The following is a 9,887-nucleotide window of genomic DNA, read 5'->3' on the forward strand; positions in this document are numbered from 1 at the left end:
ATAAAAGCATATATACTACAATTGGAACAATACAGGGAAAGTTAGCATGGTCTCTGAGCAAGCACGGCATGAAAATTTATTGTCTCCCATATTTTTAAAGTATTTCTCTCATGTCTGTACTTAGTGGCCTTGGTTACAGATCATATGGGCCAGTCATTAAAATAAATAGCCTTTATCTGCTAAGAAAATGAAAAAAATTATGGTAGAATTGAAACTAGAAAAACAATAATTTACATCCTCCTTCACTACTCACCTAGCTACCTACACTGTGTGCTTCCTCATTGTCTAGTATTATCCTTTCTTGGTCTCTTCCATGAATGCTACAATATACCCATACTTTCAATTTGTTTATATGTAAACATGTATAAATCATAGTGGAAGATGTACATACGAAGAGAATATGTTTTTTCTTCTTCTGAGTTTCTGGCTAATCTCACATTTTAAATCTACCCATTTTCCTGCAGACTTCATCTTTCTATACAGCTGAATAATATCCCATTTTGTATATGTACCATGTTTTTACGATCCATTCATCTGCTGATAGACATCCAGGCTGGTTGCATTTCCTTGCTGTCATAAATACAGCAACAATAAACATATACAAATATCTCTATGGTCAGATATGGAGTTCTCTGGGTATATGCACAGGAATAAAATAAAATAGATGGTTCATTTAGTGGGTTTTTCTTCTTTTCCTTCCTTCCTTCCCCTCTGTGTATGTTGGATAACTCTATAAAAACGTAATTGATAGTGAAAGTGTAAACCCTAGGAAAGCCATGGCTTCAGAATGGTCATTCTAACTGCATACAAGTTCACTGAGGTGCATAGAGTTTGGGATTGGGCAAGCGAATGTGTGCATGGCTACCTTAGTCTAGCTGTGTGGTGTTTTTACTTGTGAGTTCATCAGAAGAAAGTGATTCTTTAAACTGGATAATGATGGTGCATGCCTTTAACCCTAGCACTCTGGAGGCAGAGGCAGGCAGATCTCTGAATTCGAGGCCAGTCTGGTCAGAGCTAGTTCCAGGACAGTCACACAGAAACCTCGTATAAAAAAAAAAAGAAAAAGAAAAAGGAAGGAAGGAAGGAAGGAAGGAAGGAAAAGAAAAAGAGGAAGGAAGGGGGGTGAGGGAGGGAGAGAAGGAGGGAGGGAGGAAGGAAGGAAGGAAGGTGGTTTTGATAAAGAAGAGCTGTAGAAGCCACACCTCCCTCTGCCTGTCTCTCTTCATATTAAGATCATTGCTTTCATGTCTTTGCTCTGATAGCAACATAACTTTGGGTCCTTATTTAACCTCCCTACTACCTCTCAGTTTTCTCCCCTGTAAAACAGGGTGAGAATAGGACATTAACCATCTCCTAAGGCTATGATGGCAACCACATGAGTAAAATAATTCATACAAAGTGCAGAGAGCTAGCTGTGTCCAGCATATACTAACCACCCCATCCACGGCAGACACATCTTTTCCTAACTCCATTTAATAGCTATGAAAACTAACTGTGGCTCAGTGAAGATAAGTGGTTTGGCCAAAGTCTATCTGTTTTAATAAAGAGCTATGCAGACAAGTTTCTGGCCATAAATCCAGCCTTGTTTCCACTCCAATTGTCCTCTGAGGGCATTGTTATGGAAAGCAGTAAAGGGTGACAGATTAAGCTAGGCAGTGTCCTAGGAGGATCTGGTAGCACCCGAAGAGTCCAACAACACCAAAAAAAAAAAAAAAAAAAAAAAAAAAGTTAAAAGTTAATGTTTGTTATTAACACAAAAACTTAGTCTGCGTCTCAGACTGCAGCCCCAGGGTCACGGAGCCAGCCAGCCTTTCCCCCAGACAGCCTGGAGCCCTGCACAGAGCTGTTGGAGAACACTGGGTGACTGGGAGGTAAATTACACCAGCCAGCAGGAGCCAGACCAGCTCAGGGAAGGGGACTAGGGTGTTCTTTTGTTTGCACACCGAGAAGCTTTGTGACTGAGCACAGTGGCTCCTTGGAGCAATCTCTACCTTCTGAATATACTGACCTCAGGAGGCACTAAAAAAAGAAAAGAAAAAGAAAAAAAAAAAAAAAAAAAAAACAAGAAAGCAAAACCAAGGTGAGCAATTATGTCCCTATCTCTTCTCCATCCTCTCAAGGTTCATTTTATTAGTATGTTTAGAGATTGTCTGTGCCTGGTAAATAGGGATGATACGTCTGTCTCCATGAAGACCAAGTATGTCTAACAGCATGAGTTGTGAAAAGCAAAGAAGAATTCCCATGAGTACATGGAGGGGATTTAAACAGGCTCAGATATTAAGCAAGGTGCTACAGAGCTGTGGGTGAGTCAGCAGGCTTTGGCTAGGGATGGGAAGAATCCCAGTGCGCTATGTGGTCATTGAAAGGACGTGCACCAAACCCTCACTGCTCCTCTTTGGTTGAGAGGATGAGAGGATGGAACCTGGGAATGGAGAGCCGTTAGGGAAGTTCCTTTCTAGTGTGCACCATGCCTTGAATTTACTATGTAAATTGCCGGGCTAGACTTCAGCACTCCATCCTGTTGCCTCAGCCTCTCGAGTGCTAGGTTTACAGGTGTCTGTGCCCCATGATCACCTTTCATTTGATTTCTGAATGCAGGGAACTGTCTTAGCTGGGGTTTCTGTTGCTATGATAAACATCATAATCATAGCCAACTTGGGAAGGAAAGAGTTTGTTTTACCTCAAAGATTATAAAGATCTGTCTTCGAACAAAGTCAGGACAGGAACTTAAGGCAGAACCTGGGGCAGACTTGAAGTTGAGGCCACAATGGAACACTGCTTACTATGGCTTGCTCAACCTGCTATCTTTGTTTGTTTGCTTTTTGAGACAGGTTTCTCTGTGTAGCTTTGGAGCCTGTCTTGGAACTCACTTTGTGGCTGGCCTCAAATTCACGAAGATCTGCCTGCCTCTGCCTCCTGAGTGCTGGGTTTAAAGGTGTGCCCCACCATCACCAGGTTCTACCTGCTTCCTAATGCCACCTGAGCCACATGTCTAATGGTGGCACCATCCAGAGTGAGCTGGACCCTCCCACATTAGACAATAATCAATAAAATGCCCCCACAGACTTGCCTCCAGGCCAGTCTGAAGGAGGCAATTCTTTAGCTGGTAGCCCTTCTTTCCAGGCATGTCTAGGTTTGTGTCGAGTTAACACAAAAACCAACCATCACAAAAATATTGCTGAGCCCTAAAGACAGGATTAGGAGCTCCATCTGTTTGGATGGATGTATCTTTGGCTCATTTGGTCTCCCAGTCTCCTGCCTTCCCCCACGACCAGCAACAGGAGAATAAGCTCTGCTCTGCACTGTGATTCTGCACTGTGACCTCCTTTCTGTCACATGGCACTCATCACTATCTGTTAAATGAACGAAAGCTTGCACGAATGGGGGAGGGCCTGGTTCTTCTTCAGAATACATGCCCTGGTTAGAGCCATGACCCGGCAGAGTTTTACAGATGTACTCATGTAACGGTTCAAGGGCAGCAAGCTGAAAGCAAACCAGAAACTTCTTCTGTTTTGTTCAAAGCCTGCTAACACTTGGACATGTATTAAATGTTAATAAGCAGCTATCTGGGTCAGTGGGTTAAGTAATAACTGTGGAGGAAGGTGAGAGGTGAAGAAATACACGGAAATTACATTCGAGGACGGTTTGGCTCACCAGAGCGAAACTTGGATAATAGCATGCCAGTGATTTAACCAGGCTATCTTTCCCTCTTCCTCACACAGCAAGCTCAGTAGAGACAGCAGTCCCTTTACTCGGGCAGCTACAGGACCTGGTAAAATTTGGGAAATATTGAGCAGCATCCAAAAGGTTGCTGACAGGGTCACTGTCCTCTCACAAAAGAGAGAAAATCACTGTGTTTAGAGAAAGTGTTCAGGAGCTGATTACAATTTTCCGGGCATTCTTTCTCTCCCTCTTGTATTTGACCATTCCCCCCCCCACACACACACACACATTCTTATGAATCCCAACAAAAGGAACAAAGATTTTTGTTGGGACAAAATTGCTGCTCCTGAAAGCAGTCCCAGTGATGATGATGATGATAGTAAGGGCTAATCTTTTTTCAGCACTTATTATGTATCAGACCAATTCCCTTTTTGTGTGTGTGTGGGGGGGGGGTTTGGTTATTTGAGAAAGGGTTTCTTTCTTTCCAGCCCAAGCTGTCCTGGAACTCAGTTTATAGACCAGACTAGACTTGAACTCAGAGAGATCCACTTTCCTCTGCTTCCTGAGTGCTGGGATTCATTCAAGGCATGGGCCACCACTGCCTAGCTCACAGGATCAATTCTTAAAGTCAGAGGTTTGGTAGTGGGGTGGTTGTGTCCATTGGGGGACATTTGGCAAATACATCTGAGTCATTTTAAACTGTCAGGACTAGAAGAGAGGGGGACTGAGAACTGACACAGGCATTGAGTGGATGAGTCAGGGACAGTGCTCAACTTTCCCTAAAACACAGGACAGTCACCTATTGCAAAGAATTGTCTGGCCCCACCTAACAGCATCAGTTTCAAAGGCGATGAAGCTGCTGTTGGTGAATTGCCTCATTTCTCTCTCTCCCTCCCTCCCTCGCCCCCCCCCCTCTCTCTCTCTCTCACACACACACACACACACACACACACACGTACACAGGTCTTGAAGATGATTGCTTTCATTTGTAGATATGGAAACTGAAGCATGCGATCAGTAACTTGCTCTGAACCTCATAGCAGCAGAGTATTTTCCAGTCCAAAGCTGTCTGACTCCAGAGCCCTTACACTCAGGATGAACTGTGAGTGGTCACAAGCAGGTGACCTCTGACCAAGCCTCTGCTTTTCACATTAGATAGCAGACCTGTTCACAAGCATTCCTTGTGTCTTCCAAAGTTGCCTTCTAGGGACCTGGAAGTAAATATTTCAGCTCAACCTTCTTTTGCTCAAAATACATTTTTTTCCACCCCTGTGAAAAATAAATAATTAGAAATTAGACTTTAAAATGAAAATGTCAACTCTGTGTCACCTTTCCCAACTAAGACATCCTGACACTGGATTATTTTTATTAAGGTGATACTGATCTATAATTAGGAGTAGTAATATTTAATAAAAATATTCATAAAGGGGTTTGTGAGTAGTCCTCCAAAATAATAAAAGTATTAGTGAGATGATGAAATATCAAGTTCAGGCTTTCCTTTGCAACGGGTGTTTTGGGACTGTCCTGTGTTTCCTGGAAAGTTGAGCGGTGCCCATGGGTCAGGCCCATTCACTCAATATCTGTATTTCTTCCCCATGCCAGCTTCTCTCCAAGCCATCACAATCCAAAATGTCCCAGGGCATTGCCAGATTCCCTTGCTTTTTCTCCAGCTGTGTATACTGGTAGCAGAATGTGTCCCACGTTATATGACATTCATGAAACAGTCCTATATCCCCGGTCAGCTGTCATAGGAACTGGACATCTAAGGGATGTTTTACTAGGTCAGTGTACTAACCCCAGATCCAGCAAAAAGGTACTTCATACCATTGTGATTTTATTTTCTACTGAGGAGCTCTCTTTCCCCTTCAAAGGCCCCAAGGGACGGTCATTGGTGGACATTACCCAAAATTCACCTGTTTTCTGTCAGGCTGAAACAGGTTCCCTATATAATAAATCAACGTGTGTGGTACGAACACTATCAGGATGTGAACACTCTGTAATTATCTCTGTGAGTCATCCTCCATTTACTTCCCCATAGACTGTCATAATCAAATGTCTTACTTAGCACTATGTGTTCCTGAATAGTTTCCATTCTGCACTGGGGAGACAGAGGCGGGTGTATGTCTGTGAGTTTGAAGCCAGCCTGGTCAACACAGCAGTTTCCAGGACATCCAGGGTGACATATCGAGACCTCATCTCAAAATTAAAGGAAAGAAAAAAGGAAGGAAGGAAGGAAGATAGAAAGAGTACTTTCCATCCCACGTGTCTCACACCATCCTTAAATGTGGTTAGTTTTTCATATGTGGTTTAACAATAAAGTATACTGGAATAAAATAATACATTTCTTCCTCTTCTCTCTCTTTTATTTTGTTTTTCAAGACAGGGTTTCTCTGTATAACAGCTCTGAAACTCACTTTGTACACCAGGTTGGCCTTGAACTCACAGAGATTTACCTGTCTCTGCCTCCCAATTGCTGGGATTAAAGGTGTGTGCACCAACGCCTAGCTCTTCTCTCTTTCAGACAGTGTTGTGAAACCCAGGCATCCTTGAACTTTATATGTAGCTGAGAATGATCTTGGACACCTTTTTCTTTTCTTCCTTTTGTTTTTTGAGACCAGATCTCACTATGTGGCCCTGGCTGGCCTCAAACTCACAGCCATCTGTCTGCCTCTGCCTCCCAGACACTAAGATTAAAGACTTGAGTCATAATGCCCCAGCATACTTTAGACCTTTTGTTGTTGTTGTTTTAAGACAGTGTTTCTCTGTATACCTCTAACTGTCCTAGAGTCACTCTGTAGACCAGGCTGGCTCTGAACTCACAGAGATCCACCTGCCTCCAGAATGCTGGAATTAAAGGCTTTACCACTGCCTGGCTTTTTTTTTTTTTTTCCAGTTTTTAAAATTTTCTTTGTAGACTTCTTATCTACCACCATTTACCTCCTATACATGAAAGAGAAGCAAGTCTACCCCAACTGAGCTATGCCGCAACATTATAAATTCTACTGGAAAATAATATCATTTGAGGATTAGGATTAGAGCAGAATGGCTAAGCACTACCTAGCATGACCCAGACCCCATTCAATCCGTGTGTACACAGTTGATACCCCCCCACACACACAATATCTACCTCTTCAATTAAAGTAGAAAGAAAAATCAGTTTACTGAGAGGTATATTGTCCAAGCTTACCCCAAAGCTAACATTCAAGAATGCCATTAAACAAAATTTAAATTAATTAATATTTTGCATTTTGTAAGTTTAAAGATAAAGACAACCCCAGGTTGGAAAACTCAAAATAAGCAATTCTTCCCTCTGTCCCTATCCCAATCTTCCTCACCTTTCTGGTGATTTCTGAACACTGTGGTGACAGTTGTCTGACTAAAGTAAAAATGTGATAATTCTGATGCCTCAACCAAAAGCCTTGAATAGTTCACTCTTCTTTTTTGGTGTTTTGAGACAGGTTTTTCTCTGTGTGGCTTTGGAGACTGTCCTGGAACTCGCTCTGTAGACCAGGTTGGCCTTGAACTCACAGAGATCTGCCTGCCTCTGCCTCCCGAGTGCTGGGATTAAAGGCATGTGTGTCTGGTGAACAGTTTACTCTTATCTGAAGATAATGTCTGACTGTCTTGGGACCCTGGCACTTGGGACCATTCTGATTCGGCTGTAGCATAGTTTTCTAGCCTCAGCCTCATTTTCCCCCCAATTCTTGCTTTTTTTTTTTTTTTTTTTTTTTTTCTTTCTTTCTTTCTCTTGTCTTCCATGAAGCTTTAACTCCAGTCCAAGCAGACCTGGATCATGTGTTGCTTATTGCCAAACTCTTTTGCATATTTTTTACTATTTCACCCCTCAACTAAATCAATTTTCCAGGCCTAATCACAATGATACCACACAGAATGTTCCACAGCACATTGCGTATCCCTCAACAGTAGTCTACTTTAAAACATCTAGATGTGGCCCAGGAGATGGCTCAATGGGTAAATGTGCTAATACCTCAAGCTGGACTACCTGAGTTTGACTCCTCAAACCTATATAAACAGCTGGACACAATGATGCTCATCTGTAATCCCAGCTTGTCTACAGAGAGATTCGAAGTAAAGGGAGAATCGTCTGGAAGTTTATGGGTCACTTAGACTTGAGTACACAGCACAGTGGCAAAGACAAAGAGAGACCTTGCCTCAGCATGGGACTGAGAACCATTTAGAAAGTTGTCTTCCGGTCTCTCTCTCTCTCTCTCTCTCTCTCTCTCTCTCTCTCTCTCTCTCTCACACACACACACACACACACACACCCAATCTTAGGGTTTCTGTTGCTGTGAAGAGACACTATGACCATGGCATTGTTTATAAAAGAAAACAGTGAACTGGGCTGTTTACAGTTCAGAGGTTCAGTCCATTAACATTATGGTGGAACATGGCAGCACTCTGGAAGACATGGTGCTGGAGAGCTAGCTGAGAGTTCTACATCTTGCACAGGCAGGAAGTGGTCTGTCTCGCTGTGTGTGGCTTGAGCATATTTGAGCCTCAGCGCCCGCCTCCACAATGACACACTTCCTCCAACAAGACCACATGAACCCTAACAAGGCCACACCTCCTAGGAGTGCCACTCCCTTTGGGGCCATTTTCTTTCAAGCCACCACACTTGCATGTCTGTGAGCATGTTCAATTCCCAGCACACACACAAAGATATTTTAAAATTACAGTGGATATTTAAATATCCTTTGCTTTTTATAGGCTCAAATTTTATCTATTTTCAAACACATAATCATGGGATGGGAGAGATGGATCAGAAATTAAGAGCACAAGACAGAGTTGGGATCCCAGCTCCCACACCACACAGCTCCTAACCTCCTGTGACTCCAGTTCCAGGGCATCCAATGCCTTCTTCAGGTCTCCATGTACACTTACACATGCATGTCATACAGATATACACATACATATTCACATAGATATCAATGAATCTTTAAAAGAATAGAAGCTGGAGAGATGGGTTGGTAGTTAAACATATGAACTGCTCTTCCAGAGGACCTGGGTTTAATTCCCAGAAACCACATGGCATCTGTAACTCCAGTTCCAGGGGATCCAATGCCTTCTTCTGACCTCCATGAACACTGGACACACAGTGGTGCCTGCACACATAAGATAAAACAAAGATTTAAAAAACATAATAGCAACCTAACAGTGGTGGTGCATGACTTTAATTCCAGCACTTGAGAGACAGAGACAAGTGGATCTCTGAGTTCAAGACCAGACTGGTCTACAAAGTCCTTGCTTCTAGGACAGCAAGGACTACACAGAGAAACCCTGTCTCAAAAAAACAAACCAAACCAAAACAACATCATATCCATAATTGTAGATCCACAAACATTTTGGTTTGACTTAGTGATCATCGGGAATAAGCTTTTGACATACTAACTCTTTACTGGACATTCTTGGCCTATTGTATATGTTGAAGAAATTCAGATTGAAATGGTATGATAAATCTATCTATTCTGAATCTATCTATGTTCTGGTTAGTCTTAACTGTTAACAAGGTACAACCAAGAGTCATTTGAGAAGAGAAGCTTCAGATGAGGAACTGTGTAGATCAGGTTAGTCTGGGGACATATCTAAGAGAGATTATCTTGATTATTATTTAATATAAGATGGTCCAGGCCATTGTGGGCACCACCGTCCTATGACAGGTGGTCTGGATTCATTAAGAAAGCTCATTAAGCATGAGCCAGTGGATGAGCCAGAGAGCAAGCCAGAGAGTAGCATCCCCCTATGTTTCCTGTCTCCGTGTCCCTGCCTTAATTTCCTACCCTCTGACTTCTTCAATGATGGATTGTGGCCTGGAAGTGTAAGCCAAATAAACCCTTTCCTCCCCAAGTTGCTTTAGGCCACAGTGTTTTATTACAGAATGGAACTAGGACTATCTCTCTGACAACTATGAGGCTGGATTCATTCACAAACAGCTTTCTTAGTTCTGGGGCATCCAGAACTCCAATCCCTCATCCCTAATCATCCACACCCAAGGCTTATGGTGCTTCTAAAAAATTCCCTACTTTTTGTTTTACCTGAAAAGTCACTTATTTTCATAACCCTAGCCACACAGTAATTGTTATATTGGTACAAAGATATTTGACTTGGTGCTATATAATTTTCATTATAACCTGCACAAACCTGGCAATTTAGTCATGTTGTTACTCTTGCTGGAACTGCATGTAACCAGTTGTACAAAGATGCAT

At 42.5% G+C, this 9,887-nt stretch overlaps 1 pseudogene; it reads left to right on the top strand.

The window, feature by feature from the left end:
• On the top strand, nucleotides 1–96 carry LOC127232513 (uncharacterized; annotated as a pseudogene).
• Nucleotides 97–9,887: the final 9,791 nt, after the last annotated feature.

This window comes from Phodopus roborovskii, unplaced genomic scaffold (genome assembly GCF_943737965.1).
Source record: "Phodopus roborovskii unplaced genomic scaffold, PHOROB, whole genome shotgun sequence".
NCBI lineage: Eukaryota > Metazoa > Chordata > Mammalia > Rodentia > Cricetidae > Phodopus > Phodopus roborovskii.